We start from the raw sequence: 17,795 nt of genomic DNA on the forward strand, positions 1-17,795 counted from the left end.
AGGTTTCCTGCAAAAGTGAGGAATTTCCTAGAAAATTGCTAATCATTACAAGGCAGTGAGCAGGCACTGGCAAGCAGAGTAAAACAGCCACCACTGAGTTTGAAGAATAAGTGTGCAGCTGACCAGATTTCATTACCCCTCGCAACTCTGTAGCAGGCTTTGGAATTAGGCCTGAGTCTGCCAATAGATCAGGACAGTCAATGCTCACACTGTGCTGGAATACTGGAGGTATCTTGTTTATTTCTGTCGTTATTGTTGTTGTTATTTTGTAGTGACATAACTTTTTCACTCAGAATGATTTCTCATTCACTCGTAGGTTTCTCACGGAATCATGAATTTGTAGAAACATCATCATACCTTTGAAAAGAATTATGAAATGAGCCAGGTAACCATGGCTGGGATTTCATTTCAGTTATCTTAATCCCCAGCATTTAGAATGATGCCCGAAATCTACTAGGAGCTCAAAAATATTTGCTGACAAATCAGCTGTCCTATCTCCCAGTTGTGAGTATTTTCCGCTGTATTGTATATCCAGGCTTAATGAAATTGCTAAACCGGATAGGAACTTGGGTGTTTTTTTTTCTACCCTTCAACTAGAGGAACCTCTTGAACTTCCAACATGGCCAGTGAACCAATTTTATAGGCCCCAGGCTTTGAGTTAACTGAAACAATCATGGCCCCTCAGTGAATACGCGTGAAATGAAATTGCATAGAATCAAACTGAATTAAATGGAAACACCAAATGCAGGCTTTAATGAACATAGTAAACCTGGTTTAAATTTTATACTTCCAGATTTCAACTTTTATTGACCAACAGGTAGAGTGACAGAAAGCAATAATTCTTACACTTGTAAAAATTGTTTTCTTTTTGCAATCCTAAAGGGCTTATAAACATTAAGCCCCACCAAGTGCCAGTTGCTAAACTTTCTGGGAAGAGGGGATACAGGCAGCCAGACGAGCATATCTCCTGAGGTTGTGCTGGAATCAGTGGGAAAGCAAGCCAGACCCTTAAGACTCTCTGCCCACGTCAGTGGCACACAGGAAAAGATAAAAGGAGGTCATTAGGGCCATTTTCCCAGCAACATGTTCAGGGTATTTTCCTGTATTTTGTTTTCTAACAGTTTGCGAAATTTAGCCTTAAATAAAGTATTTCCTTCCATTTTCCTTCTTTCTAACTTGGGTAATTATGCCAGCATATAAAAGGAAAAGTTTGCCCATCATTCCAAGTACAACTTCCAGATCTCATTTCATTATTTCTAGTTATACTCTTCCTACTATCTTTTTACTCCTTTTTAGTGTTGATACTAGTAATAATTAAGATTATTGGAAATGAGGCCATCATATATGAAAAATTCATTCTCTGCAATGATTTAAAGTGTCCTTCAAAAATCCTTTCTAACTAAAAGGTAGGTTTGTTTAACAAAACATTAACGTGATGTTTGAAAAGTAATCTGTTCTGCCAAATATCTATAAAATTTCAAAAAAAGTAAAAATTTTTTAAAAGGCATACATGAAAATTTGTACAAATTGGTAACTTTAAATTCAATATTATAAGAAAATTTAATTCACAGGTGAGATACATGAGATACATTGTTTCTTATATATATCATTTATGAATGCATTTTTAAAAATCCAATAATTATCCAAATTCAGATAATCAATTTGAAAAACAATAAAATCTAGACCAGGTGTGTTATAGTTTTGGAGGGGTAAAATCATTTAACAAGAGCATCTAATTTTTTAAATATACAAAATTCAAAAGAACCATTGCACAAAAAATTTAAATAAGATTTTGTCCCTTACTCCACTGTTTTTCATTAACTATGTAGTTTTTTTTTTAATTGAAGTGAGGGGAAGAGTACATTAGGTCACTGTAACTTTTTTACCTATGAAGTACACATTTTTATTCAAAGTTAAACATGACGGAGCCTGACTGGAGGGAAAGTTTCAGTCCAAAGCACAACCAGATAATGATCACTGAAACTGATTTTACTTCATTTTTCCCAAATTCATCTTATCCTGCCTTAATAATAAATGAAATCCAGATGTTGGAATGATGCAAGATACTTTGCTGTAAACCTAATAAAACAGAGGCATGCTTTCTAGTAAGAATCGTGTTCATTTGAAAAACAAATGGTTTATTTAGAAAATTGTTTTGATCAAGGAACTCCTGGTGTATATATTATTAAGAATTACCAATAGCTTTTAGGAGACAAATAAATAAATAAATAAAGGGACTACACAGGTACAGTGGCAATTCAAAACCATAAAATAACACTGTTTCAGAGTTTCAAGTAATTTTTATTTAGAGACTAGTAGAATTTATAGAATGATAAATGTGCTTTTGTCACAGAATTACTGGAATGACAAATATACACACGTAACGTTCAAGATACAGTGAGTTCAGGATAATGTCTGACTAATGGTGTTCATCATTAAAGATTAGTAGAACAAATCATTATTAAAAATTTTAAGATGTTTCCAGTTTGATTATTCATCAAAAAAATAAAAAGAATTCTAAGATTTTGAAGTGGAAGTATACAGATAACCACTGTATTATGTTGGCAGACAGGGTGCACAAATATTATTTTAGCACAAGAACAACTAATCTTGACAACTGTGAGCTAGTAAATAACTTCTTTTCCTTGGTTTATGAGCCTATTTGTGACATACAATTATACCAATTGCCTCTACCTCATTTTTGCCTATGAATGAAGGAGTAGAAAAGGTAACACTTTGAAGGCTGTCTGCTTTTGAAAGAAACTAAATAGAAAACATTCTCATTGTCAAACACAAAATTATCAAATGTATCTATATAAATTACATTTTTTTTCAGAAGAAGGTCAAACAGAACTTGTAACATGTATAATGTAAAAAAGACACTTTCAAACAACCAGATCTTGTGAGAACTCTATCATGAGAGCAGTAAGGGGAAGTCTATTCCATGATTCAATCACCTCTCACCATGCCCCTCCTTCAACAGGTGGGAATTACAATTCAACATGAGATTCTGGTGCGGACACAGAACCAAACCATATCATATATATCAACATAAATTACATTTTTTTCAGAAGAAGGTCAAACAGAACATGTAACATGTATAATGTAAAAAAGATACTTGGGGAAAGATGAATAAGTAACCACTTTTAATAAATATACTGATTTTTAAAATCTGTAGGCATGACTGATTTGTACTAAAGCATCTATTCATTGTGTCCTATTCTCTTTGTAACAAATAATTACTCTTTTGAAACATGGGTAGTAAAGGTTAGAGGAGCAGTCTAAGACTGAAAAAAAAAAAAAAAGAAAGAAACTAAGAGGAACAACCAGGAAATATCTTATAATCTTAAAATTAAACCCTTTGGTATTATTCTTTAACCATGGCATTTGGCTCATCCAATATACAATACAGGCAGGTATGGTAAGATCTTTCATTGTATGTAGTCATTTGAAAGAAAACAACTAAGTTCAATAAACACTTTTAGATAAATCTAAGATTTAAATATGAAGTCAATATATTAGATACAGTGCATACAAACTCCTGGTTCTTACCTTTAAAGTGTTTGAGGTCTGAAGCAAATGTTTGTAAACTATGGCCCAGGGGTCATATGGTCTCTATGGAAACTACTCTGTGGTCTTAGTGCAAAAGTTGCCATAAGCAATATGTGAATAAATGGGTATGAATGTATTACAATAAAACTTTATTTCTAAAACAGATAACATCTATATTTGGCCCCTAGGTGGAAGTTTGCTAATTCCTCAGTTAGACTAAAAAATGAAAAAAGGAAAGGAGAACTAAAGAAGTGAGTAACTTTAAAAAGTTCTTTGAAATTCTGTTTCTGGGTATTAAGGTATATTAGTCCATTCTCACACAGCTATAAAGAACCACCTGAGACTGGGTGATATATGAAGAAAAAAGCTTTAATAAGCTTACAGCTCTGCATGGCTAGGGAGGCCTCAGGAAACTTATAATCATGACAGAAGGTGAAGGGAAAGAAAGCACATTTTCACATGGGGGCAGGAGAGAAAGAAATCTCACTGTGTACTATTTGTACCAAATTTATTTTTTGTAAAGATAGCCAAAAGTCCCCTCAAAAAATCCATTCATTTGCCTTATAATAAATAAAAATACTCTAAATGTATCTAAGTGGTAAAGGCTATTCAAATAAATGATACTGCTAGAAAAATAACCCTCTTAGTATGAGAGCGTTTTACTCTATTGGAAATTAAAGTACAAACTTAAACTCTACAGTGAATTTCAGAGTGTTTCTTTTAACTAATTTTCATGTTATGTTAATCTGTGAAGAAACTTTAAATTTTAGTAGTTTCACAGATTACTAAAGGTTTGATTTTTAAAAAATAATTTTATCTTGTTTCAATGAACCATATGCTCTGTGTGGTTCTTTACTGGTGAGTACGGAAATTTTTCATGAAAGGCTTTTACTGACAAATGCAACACATCTACTATTAATTTACAGTGTGTTTGCTAGCCTTTGAGGTTAATAAATTATAAAAATCATTTATTTTATAAGTTAGAAAATATGTACAGCTATTACCTTTGTCCTGTCCTCAGTTTAGCATGGTTATCATCATTTTATGAAGTTTCCTGGGGAATTACATTGCTGTATGTGGCTGGATATGCCCCACCACTAATAATTTCCCAAAATGAAGAATTTTCCCACATTTAGTGTTTCTTTTGCACTTCTTTGTTAAATTACCCAGCAATTGCTGAGTTTAATACACTATCATCATATAAGTAGCTTGATTATATACTTATTAATAAATTATTTTGATGCCAATATTTTCTTTTTAATTATAAAAATTAAAGTCTGTATTGTGGGCTATACTTATAAAGAATACATTTGTGAATAAAGAGCTTTTATTGATGTTTTAAAAACAAAGTAAATTCATACTCTTTACTTAAAATACCACATAGAATAAAAAGAAAGGGAGAATGTCAATTATTTCTGTTCAATTGAAGGCTCTTTGCATTTTCTTCCTCTTATCAACAATAGAAGAAGAAATACTATTTTTAAAAATATAGGTCAGGTGAGGCTCATGCCTGTAATCCCAGCACTTTGGGACACCAAGGCAAGCAGATCGCTTGAGCCCAGTAGTTCAGGACCAGCCTAGGCAACATTGGGAGATGCCATCTACAAAAAATAAAATAATTAGCCGGGTGTGATGGTATGTGCATAAGGTCCCAGTTACTTGGGAGGCTCAAGTGGGAGGATGACTTTAGGTTGAGGCTGCAGCGAGTACTTCAGCTGGGCAACAGAGCCAGACCCTGTCTCAGAAAACATCAATAAACAGAAACCAGAAAGATGGCCAAATAGGAACAGCTCTGCAGTGCATTTTCCAGTGAGAACACAGAGGGTAAGTGATCACCACATTTCCAAACCAGTTTTTACTGCCCATAGACCAGAAGATTCTAGGAAGGAAATGTGGCATGAGTCTCCAGCATGGCTGTTTCAGCCAGTACAATGTGTCTCCACACAAAAACTCACACAAATCTGGGTGCTATTTCAACTAGCGCCTGGAATGCCTGGGAGATAGAGTCACCCGTTCAACTGAATAAAAGGGGGCTGAAACAGGAGCCAGGTGATCTGGCTCAGTGGTTCTACCCTGACAAAGACCAGCAATCTGAATCACTCTGGATTGTGAGTTTCACAGCAAGCACAGCTGGACCAGGGCAGGACAGTCTAGCTCTGTGAGGGGAAGGGTGTTTGCCATTACCGAGGCAGTCCAACACGACCAGGGCAGTATGCCATTACTGAGGCAGTCTACCGTTACTGAGGCAGTCTGCCATTAATGAGCCAATCCACCATTACCGAGGCAGTCCATTATTACAGAGACAGTCCACCATTACTGAGGTAGTTCTAACTATATCTCTATAAACAAAACCACAAGGAAGTTCACACAGCAGCTGGGCAGATCCCATGGCAGCTCAGAAATGCCTCTGCTGGGCTACCTCCTCACTGGGCAGGACATCTCTGAAAAAAGGCAGCAGCAGGTCAGGAACTTATAAATAAAGTCCCACATTCCCAGGACAAAGCAACGGAGAAAAAAAGGCAGTTATGAGTTCCACTGCAGCAGACTTAAATGTACCTGCCCAGCAGCTCTGAACAGAACAACAGAACTCACAGCTCAACACTTGAGCTCCTATAAGGGACAGACTGTCTCCTTGAGCAGCTCCCCAACCTCCATATATTCTAAGAGAAACCGTATAAAGGAGAGCTCAGGATGACATCTGGTGGGTATCCATCTGGGACAAAGATAACAGAAGAAGAAACTGGCAGCAACCTTTACTGTTCCACAGCCACTGCAGGTGATCCCCAGGCAAGCAGGGTCTGGAGTGGAACTCCAGCAGTCCTACAGCAGAGGCGCCTGACTGTTAGAAGAAAAACTAAAAAACAGAAAGAAATAACTACATCATCCACAAAAAAGGCATCCACTCAGAGACCCCCATCCGAAAGTTACCAACTACAAAGATCACAGGTAGATAAATCCACAAAGAAGGGAAGAAACCAGTGCCAAATAATAAAAACACCCAAAACCAGAACACCTCTCCTCCTCCAAGGGAACACAACTCCTCACCAGTAAGGGAACAAGGCTGGATGGAGAATGAGTCTGATGAATTGACAGAAACAGGCTTCAGGAAGTGGGTAATAACAAACTTCTCTGAGCTAAAAGAACATGTTCTAACCCAATACAAAGAAACTAAGAACCCCGAAAAAAGGTTTGATGAAATGCTAATGAGAATAAGCAGTTTAGAGAAAAATATAAATGACAGGATGTAGCTGAAAAACACAGCACGAGAACTTCACGAAGCATACACAAGTTTCAATAGCCGGATTGATCAAGCAGAAGAAAGGATATGAGAGATTGAAGACCAACTCAATGAAATAAAACAAGAAGGCAAGATTAGAGAAAAAAGAGTGAAAAGAAATGAACAAAGCCTCCAAGAAATATGGGATTATGTGAAAAGACCTAATCTACATTTGATATGTGAACCTGAATGCGATGGAGAGAATGAATCCAAGCTGGAAAATACTCTTCAGGATATTATCCAGGAAAACTTCCCCAACCTAGCAAGGCAGGCCAATATCAAAGTCCAGGAAATACAGAGAGCCCCACAAAGATATTCCTCAGGAAGAGCAACCCGAAGACACATAATCTTCAGGTTCACTAGGGTTGAAATCAAGGAAAAAATGCTAAGCGCAGCCAGAGAGAAAGGTCAGGTTACTCACAAAGGGAAGCCCATTGGACTCACAACAGATCTCTCAACACACATCCTACAAGCCAAAAGAGAGTGGGGACCAATATTTAACATCCTTAAAGAAAAGAACATTCAGCCTAGAATTTCACATCCAGCCAAACTAAGCTTCATAACTGAAGGAGAAATAAAATTCTTTATGAACAAGCAATTGCTCAGAGATTTCATCACCACCAGGCCTGCCTTACAAGAGCTCCTGAAAGAAGCACTAAACATAGAAAGGAACAACTAGTACCAGCCACTCCAGAAACATACCAAATGGTAAAGAGCATCAACACAATGAAGAAACTGCATCAACTCATGGGCGAAACAACAAGCTAGCATCAAGATGGCAGGATCAAATTCACACATAACAATATTAACCTTAAATGTAAATGGACTAAATGCCCCAATCAAAAGACACACACTGGCATATTGGACAAAAAGTCAAAACCCATCAGTGTTCTATATCCAGGAAACCTATCTCACATACAAGGATACACATGGGCTCAAAATAAAGGGATAGAGGCAGATTTACCAAGCAAATGGAGAGAAAGAGAAAAAAAATAGCAGGAGTTGCAGTCCTAGTCTCTGATAAAATAGACTTTAAACCAACAAAGATCAAAAGAGACAAAGAAGGGCATTACATAATGGTAAAAGGATCAATGCAACAAGAAAAGCTAATGATCCTAAATATATACACAGCCAATACAGGAGCACCCAGATACATAAAGTAAGTTCTTAACAATTTACAAAGAGACTTAGACTCCCACACAATAATAGTGGGAGACTTTAACACTCCACTGTCAATATTAGACAGATCAATGAGACAGAAAATTAACAAGGATATCCAGGACTTAAATTCAGATCTGGACCAAGCTAACCTAATAGCCATTTACAGAACTCTCCACCTCAAATCCACAGAATATACATTATTCCACAGCACCATATCACACGTACTCTAAAATTGACCACATAATTAGAAGTAAATCACTCCTCAGCAAATGCAAAAGAACAGAAATCATAACAAACAGTCTCTCAGACCACAGTGCAATCAAATTAGAAATCAGGATTAAGAAACTAACTCAGAACCGCACAACTTCATGGAAACTGAACAACTGGCTCTTGAATGTTGACTGGATAAACAATGAAATGAAGGCAGAAATAAAGATGTTCTTCAAAACCAATGAGAATGAAGACACAATGTACCAGAATCTCTGGGACACATTTAAATCAGTGTCTAAAGGAAAATTTATAGCAATAAATGCCCACATGAGAAGCAAGGAAAGATCTAAAATCGACACCCTATCAACAAAATTGAAAGAGCTAGAGGAGCAAGATGAAAAAAAGCTCAAAAGCTAGCAGAAGACAAGAAATAACTAAGATCAGAGCAGAACTCAAGGAGATAGAGATACAAAAACCCCCTCCAAAAAATTAATAAATCTAGGAGCTGGTTTTTTGAAAAGATCAACAAAATAGACCACTAGCCAGATTAATAAAAAAGAAAAGAGAGAAGAATCAAATAGATGCAATAAAAAACAATAAAGGGGATATCACCACCAATACCACAGAAATACAAACTACCATCAGAGATTACTACAAAAAAACTCTATGCACATAAGCCAGTAAACCTGGAAGAAATGGACAAATTCCTGGACACTTGCACCCTCCCAAGCCTAAACCGGGAGGAAGTCAAAACCCTGAATAGACCAATAACAAGGACTGAAGTTGAGGCAACAATTCATAGCCTACCAACCAAAAAAAGCCCAGGTTCAGCTGGGTTCACAGCTGAATTCTACCAGACATACAAAGAGGAGCTGGTACCACTCCTTCTAAAACTATTCCAAACAATCCAAAAAGAGGGAATCCTTCCCAAATCATTTTATGTAACCAACATCATCCTGATTCCAAAACCCAGCAGAGACTCAACAAGAAAAGAAAACTTCAGGCCAATAACCATGATGAACACAGATGCAAAAATCTTCAATAAAATACTGGCAAACCGATTGCAATAGCACATCAAAAACTTATCCATCACGATCAAGTAGGCTTCATCCCAGGGATGCAAGGCTGGTTCACCATATGCAAGTCTATAAACGTAATTCACCACATAAACAGAACCAAAGACAAAAACCACATGATTATCTCAATTGATGCAGAGAAGGCCTTTGACAAAATTCAACAGGCCTTTATGCTAAAAACTCTCAATAAACTAGGTATTGACGGAATGTATCTCAAAATAATAAAAGCTATTTACAAAAAACCCACAGCCAATATCATACCAAATGGGCAAAAACTGGAAGCATTCCCTTTGAAATCTGGCACTAGACAAGGATGCCCTCTCTCACCACTCCTATTCAATATAGTATTGGAAGTTCTAGCCAGAGCAATCAGGCAAGAAAAAGAAATAAAGTATATTCAACGAGAAAAGGAGGAAGTCAAATTGTCTCTATTTGCAGATGACATGATTGTATATTTAGAAGACCCTATAGTCTCAGCCCCAAATCTCCTTAATCTGATAAGCAACTTCAGCAAAGCTCAGGTTATAAAATCAATGTGCAGAAATCACAAGCATTCCTATACACCAGTAACAGACTTAAAGAGAGCCAAATCAAGAGCCAACTGCCATTCGCAATTGCTACAAAGAGAATAAAATACCTAGGAATACAACTAACAAAGGCTGTAAAGGACCTCTTCAAGGAGAACTACAAACCACTGCTCAACAAAATAAGAGAGGACACAAACAGACGAGAAAACATTCCATGCTCATGGTTAGGAAGAATTAATATTGTGAAAATGGCCATACTGCCCAAAGTAATTTATAGATTCAACACTATCCCCATCAAGCTACCAATGACTCTCTTCACAGGACTGGAAAAAACCATCTTAAACTTCATATGGAACCAAAAGAGAGCCTGCATAGCCAAGTCAATTCTAAGCAAAAAGAACAAAGCTGGAAACATCACACTACCTGACTTCAAACTATACTACAAGGCTACAGTAATCAAAACAGCATGGTACTGGTACCAAAACAGAGATATAGACCAATGGAACAGAACAGAGTCCTTGGAGGCAATGCCACATATCTACAACCATCCAATCTTTGACAAATCTGACAAAACAAGCAATGGAGAAAGGATTCCCTGTTTAACAAATGGTGTTGGGAAAACTGGCTAGCCATGTGCAGAAAGAAGAAATTGGACCCCTTCCTGACACCTTACACTAAAATTAACTCCAGATGGATTAAAGCCTTGAACATAAGACCTAGCGCCATAAAATCCCTAGAAGAAAACCTATGCAAAACTATCCAGGACATAGGCATAGGCAAGGACTTCATGACTAAAACACCAAAAGCATTGGCAACAAAAGCCAAAATAGACAAATGGGATCTATTTAAACTCCAAGGCTTCTGCACAGCAAAAGAAACAATCATTAGGATGAACTGGCAACCAACAGAATGGGAAAAAATATTTGCAGTTCACCCATCTGACAAAGGGCTAATATCCAGAATCTACAAAGAACTAAAACAGATTTACAAGAATAAAAACCAATAAACCAATTCAAAAGTGGGTTAAGGATATGAACAGACACTTCAAAAGAAGATGTATATGAGGCCAACAAACATATAAAAAATGCTTATCATCACTGGTCATTAGAGAAATGCAAATCAAAACCACATTGAGATACCATCTCATGCTAGTTAGAATGGTGATCATCAAAAAATCTGGAGACAACAGATGCTGGAGAGAATGTGGAGAAATAGGAACACATTTACACTGTTGGCGGGAGTGTAAATTAGTTCAACCATTGTGTAAGACAGTGTGGCATTTCCTCAAGGACCTAGAAATAGAAATTCCATTTGACTCAGAAATCCTATTACTGGGTATATATCCAAAGGATTATAAATCATTCTATTATAAAGACACATGCACAGGTATGTTCATTGTAGCACTGCTTACAATAGCAAAGACCTAGAACCAACCCAAATGCCCATCGATGATAGAGTAGACAAGGAAAATGTGGCACATTTATGCAGCCATAAAAAACATATCCATGATGAACATAGATGCAAAAATCTTCAATAAAATACTGGCAAACCGATAAAAAACAATGAGTATCTGTCCTTTGTAGGGACATGGATGAATCTGGAAACCATCATTCTCAGCAAACTGACATGAGAACAGAAAATCAAACACTGCATGTTCTCACTCATAGGCAGGTGTCAAACAATGAGAATACATTGACACAGGGAGAGGAGTATCGCACACTGGGGTCTGTTGGCAGGGAATAAGGGAGGGACAGTGGGGTGTACGGAGTTGGCAAAGGATAACACTGGGAGAAATGCCAGATATAGGTGACAGGGATAGAGGCAGCAAACCACATTGCCATGTAAGTACCTATGCAACAACCCTGCATGTTCTGCACACAAACCCCAGAACCTAAAGTGCAATAAAATACATTTTTTAAAAGTCAATAAACATATAATAAAATAATATATATATATATTTGAAATAATAATCTGGAATAATTAATATACATTCCACTATAAACCACGGCTTACTGTGAAGCTTTGCTCTAAGGAGGCCCTCATTAAACTGTATTAGGTTTTATAATCCCCCCTGATAAATCTACATGCGTCTCAAAACTAGTATGTGCAGACTCCAATGAACAAGAAGATATTGGGTTACTTACTTCAAAAAATAATTATTGAGAGCCAAAAATGTATTTAACGCTATTAGATGATACAATAACTAAATAGATTTTCATTTCACAGAACATTTTCTGAGGACCTAATATGTTTCTTGCACACAATCCTAGGCACTTAGGATAAAGGTGAAAAAATATATATGGCCCTTACCCTCAAATGACTCACTGACTAGTTGTGGGGCCAAGTATAAATGCAAATCACAATATACCACACAACATGGGCTAGAAGAGAGGTATAATAGATTCACTATGTTATGGCACCCCAGAAGAGAAACAAAGAATTTTCCAGGGAGTTGTGATGAGAGGGCTGCTTATGAAACACTGCCAAGAGAAGAAATTATATTTGAGCTGGATTTTATAGACAGAAAAAGAAAGAGGATGAGAGAGGGAAAGAGATCTGAGTGCTGCCTGCACAGTATATATGTATGTAAGAAATCATTAAGCTGTAAATCTGGTGGACTTTTTGTAAATTATATCTTTTAAAGAGATAATCAGTAATATAGACAGTAAAAATGATATAAACAATAATTATTGTTATGACATCTTTACCTATGTTAATCAGCTTCTTAGCCATATACATTTCTAATATCATGTCACTGTCATTTTCCTGAAAAATGTTTTATTTTGCTATAGTCTAATTATTTTGCATGTGCTTCACAAAGTTACCAGCAATATTTAAAGTGGCATTTAAATGGTTAATATATTTGAAATTATTGACACATTCAATTGATTATTCTCTTTCAATCGAACTACTTTTAATATGAAAATGCTGTCTCTACAGTTGTGAGATACCTTCTCAGATGAAAAATAATCCTAAATTGAGATTATTCTCAATTATACTTGCTTTGTATTGAAAAATACTAGTATCTCAGTTAACATATGTTCAGTTACTATCTTTTGCCTCTATTCAGAGTAATTATTTCTATATATAATTCATCAAGCAAATTGTCTATATGATTCTTTTGGATGTCTACCAAATTTAGATTCTCTTAAATTTCATTCTATTTCAGCACAGAATTTTTTCCAACTAAAAATAGATTTATCAGAAGATTCTTTTAATAAGTCAAAATATTCCAAAGATCTACCATCAAATTTCAAAATCAAATTTTAACCTTATTTAATGTGTTCAGTTTTTTTTCTTTTTTTGCTTTAGTAAAAATAATTAGAACATCAACCTGTTTGCAAGTATTGTCATTAATTGCAACTTGCTAAACACTTCACGAGCTGAATTTTGGGCACTCTATTTACTGACAGTTTTGAGTTTGAACACTTGCAAGTGAGTTTAATATTACTGTATAACACTAAGACCCATTACAGAAATGGTAACGGCTGAAGCATTTCTAAATTTGGTTAATAATGAGAACCAAAGAGAAAGCACCTACTTCAGTGCTGCATCGGAATTATTTTTTATTTCATCATTAAGTGCATAAAATAGTTCAGTTACTCTGTGTGTATGTACAAAGCATTTATACAATTTGACAACTATAACTTCAATTTCAGTTTTCAGCTCTTTTAGGATGCCATTATGTATTTTTTATGTACCACAATCAGCTATAAGCATAATTCTTCTTTATAAGTTTGTTAATTTGGTGGAATATTGTTTTTATAATGACAAGATGCTTCACCAAAATTTGTATTCATTTTATTGCTGCATAAGGCAAATAATTTTATCTTAAATGCTGAACTTTTAAAGTAAATTTACAATGGCTTTAACAATAGTATCAGATATTTCTTGACATGATGAACTTCAAATAGTTTTACTTTGATTCCTTAATTCATATAGAAAAAAAATTGAACTATTTTGAATTGGCTGGTTTTCTATTTGTAGCATCTAATATATTGCTATAAAATTCTTATCATTTAACTATTTGTGAAATTATTCTGTTAATGGAACCAATAAGATAATAGCCATTTCTTTACTTTTTGTATGATTACAAGAAAACCTGCACTCTAAAATGAGCAAATGGAAAGTCATGTTTCACAGCGTGACATGTAAATACACTTTCTGCAGCTGTGCATGTTAAATCATGATCTCTGGGCAGTTACAATTATCTTAAAGTAACATTAACTTCTGAAGCAGATTCTTTGGTTTTGTGTAGTTAGCAGTTATGGTCCATCATTGGATGGGAAATTTCAACATTTTTCTAAGTGATACTTTTATCATTAGCTTTTTTGAGAAACAGAAAACTCAGTATATAGTTTTTTACTAAATACTGTTAGCTTTTGGATCATTGCTGCCAAGAGAGTTTGTTGCATTTTTTTTTTTAAAGCATTGACAACAAAATAACACATGAAAGGTTTTCACCATACGATACTGACAAAATGGCTACTGCAATAGTGTCAGATGACTCTCTGTACAATGTATGGTATCCAGCCTCTATTTCCTGCACATATTTCCTGGATGCCTAATCTGTAATTTCCCACATTTCCCCATGACACTGCTGATTGGCAGCCTGGTAGCCTGGAGGCTTGTCACATATTGAATCTTGCAGCACAGGCCATGGCATGATTGGCTAGAATGCCAAGACCGTAGGAGGCAATGATGTTGAATACTTCTCCTGCTACGCCTAAGACCAGAAGGATTTAACTCTCCCTAGCCACTTGAGTCCAAGTGCACATTTTTTTTTTTTTTTTTTTTTTACCAGCTAGGACCCTGCACTCTGTCCTGAACAGGAGGCATTAATTATTCTGCATTTAGAAAAGTTCTAAATTAGAGACAGGCTATCTCTGTTTGTCTTTATATGAATTAAGATGAGATTTCTGTTTTCTGAACCATAGTGTTACGCTTCTGGGTGAACCTAGAGTAGAAACTGGAAGTGCCAAGTTTAGGTCCATCAAATTGATGCGGATATTTTATCGCAATGCTTAATACTAATTTAAATCAGGAGGTGGGGGAAATATTCTAAATTTGATGGTATAGGAAGAGAATATACATATGTGGGGATCATCTTGGGCCAACTAGGACATAATGAAATCCTTATAGCAGTTTAAATTCACAATGGAAATAAATTTAATTCAAATCTACAATCATCTGCTGAGAAACTACTAAGTCCAAGAACTTTTGCTATGAACTGAAAGGAAAATTCAAATAGTAATAAAGTCAACCTCTTCCTCTTATCTCTAGGCACATGTGCAAAGAATTCATATTTAGAGGAGAATAGCATGACATTTTCTTGAAAATGAACAAAGTGACCCTCTTACAGCAAAGAAAAAAACTCTCATGTTTGTTGCCAATGATAAAACTTGGGCTTTCACATTAAAAATAAGCATTTGGAAAAGTTGTATCTGCCACTGTGAGCTTGACAATTTCTTAATATTTAAAAGCTTTTCTGATGAAATTGATGGTAACAGTAACAAAATGTGATAAGGAAATGTGTCAACATTTTGAGGACTTGAATAACTCAGTAAATCAAATTTTTTAAATTTAACTTTTAAGTTCAGGGGTACATGTGTAGGTTTGTTACAGAGGTAAATTGTGTCATGGGGGGTTTTGTACAGATTATTTTGTCCCTCAGGTATTAAGCCCAGTACCCATTAGTTATTTTTCTTGATTCTCTCCCTCCTCCCACCCTCCCCACCCTGATAGACCCTAGTGTATGCTCTTCCCCTCTCTGTGTCCATGTGTTCTCATCATTGGCTCCCACTTACAAGTGAGAACATGTGGTATTTGGTTTTCTGTTCCTGTGTTAGTTTGCTGAGGATAATGGCCTCCAGATTCATCTGTGTCCCTGCAAAGGACATGATACTGTTCTTTTTTTATGGCTGCATAGCATTCCATAGTGTGTCTGTACCACATTTTCTTTATCCAATCTGTCACTGATGAGCATTTAGGTTGATTCCATGTCTTTGCTATTGTGAATACTGCTGTAATGAACATACGTGTGTGTCTTTCCTATAGAATGATTTATATTCCTTTTTGTGTGTGTGTGATGGTATTTTACTCTTGTCGCCCAGGCTGGAGTGCAATGATGTGATCTCGACTCACTGCAACCTCTGCCTCCTGGGTTTAAGCACCTGCCTCAGCCTCCCGAGTAGCTGTGACTACAGGAGCGTGTCACTACATCTGGCTAATTTTTTTGTATTATCAGTAGAATCGAGGTTTCAATGTGTTAGCCAGGGTAGTGTCAAATTCCTAATCTTGTGATCTGCCCACCTCAGACTGCCAAAGTGCTGGGATTATAGGCATCAGCCACCATACCTAGCCAATGATTTATATTCCTTTGTGTATATATCCAGTAATGAGATTGCTGGGTCGAATGGTATTTCTGTCTTTAGGTCTTTGAGGAATCACCACACGTCTTCCACAAGGGTTGAACTAATTTACACTCCCACAGGCAGTGTATAAACGTTCCTTTTACTCCACAACCTTGCCAGGATCTGCTATTTTCTTTTTAACAATAGCCATTCTGACTAGTGTGAGGTGGAATCTCATTGTGGTTTTGATTTGCATTTTTCTAATGATCAGTGATGTTGAGCATTTTTATATGGCAAATCAGTATTTTATAATTGACAAATGTGTGATGTTGCAAAATCATACATGAGTAAAAATTTACCATTCAACTTGTATGATAGACCAATGAATTTTGATATAACAGTTTGGAAACTTTATTGATATGGTTTCAGATTCCACATTGCAATTAACATTTAGGGGGTGGGGAGAAAAAACTCTTGCTGAGTTTTGGTGTGGTATCAAAGAAGAAAATCCACAGTTTTCATTTTCTGAAAAGACTATTAAAATATGCCTTTTCCTCCCCAACTATATCCCTGTGTGAGACTGGATTTTCTTCCCATACTTGCACCAAAATGGCACAACAGATTGAATATAAAGGTGGTTATGGTAATCCAGCTGTGTTCAATTAAGCGAGACATTGAAGAATTTTGAAAAAACTTAAAATAATGCCACTATTCTCACTACATTTTTCTGTTTTGGAAAATATAGTATTTTTAATCAAACTGTTATTTACATTGACATGCAATAGCATTATTGCTATTTTAAATAAGTTAATAAATGTTGTAACAATATGTGTTTATGTTTTCCATAATATTGATAGTAGTATCTTATATAAGCAAAACCTCTTTGGGATCCTCAATCATTTTTAAGAATGTAAAGGGTTCCTGAGACCAAAAACTTGTTGAAAAACTGTCTTAAATAACATAATTGTATTCAATTTCATGGCACTGGGGTTACTAGAACAATGTGAGGAAGAGAGATCACGATAATGGTCAGGAAAGTTCTGACAGAAGATCTGGTATTCCACTTAGACACTGAAGAGTGAGTAGGATTTTGAAACTCTTTTTCAAAAGATGAAAGGTCTGAGTAAAAGCTGAGAAACAGCTAAACACCTGATATTCTCAGGCAATAAAGAGTAATGAGTTCAGGTGATTGAAATATAAAGAGGATGCCATTCATCTCTGCTTCTCTTCTTACCTGTGTAACCATTCCTCTGGTCTCATCTCCTTTGTGGGGGGTTTCCTTCCTTTCTCATTCCACAAATATTGATACTTCCTACAGTTCTGTCCCTTGGCTCTCTCTTCTCACTGTGTATGACGGTCTCCCTCACCAATCTGATTCATCCTCAAGATTGGAGCTTCACTTCTGAGCTGCCAAATTCAGATTTTTACCTCACCTTCTCTTCTGAGCTCCAGAACAATATGTTCTGAATATTTTGAAGGCAGCAAACTGAAAGTGAAACAAACGTTTCCCTGGACCCCACTTTCTTCCTGTATCCTCTTTCTTGGCCCCTCCCCACCCAGGACATCACCTTGGTTTCCACTCTCACCTTCTTCTCACATACATTCAATTGAATGACCCTTCATTACCACTCTTCCTTGT

This window comes from Saimiri boliviensis, chromosome 3, assembly GCF_048565385.1.
Source record: "Saimiri boliviensis isolate mSaiBol1 chromosome 3, mSaiBol1.pri, whole genome shotgun sequence".
Taxonomy (NCBI): domain Eukaryota; kingdom Metazoa; phylum Chordata; class Mammalia; order Primates; family Cebidae; genus Saimiri; species Saimiri boliviensis.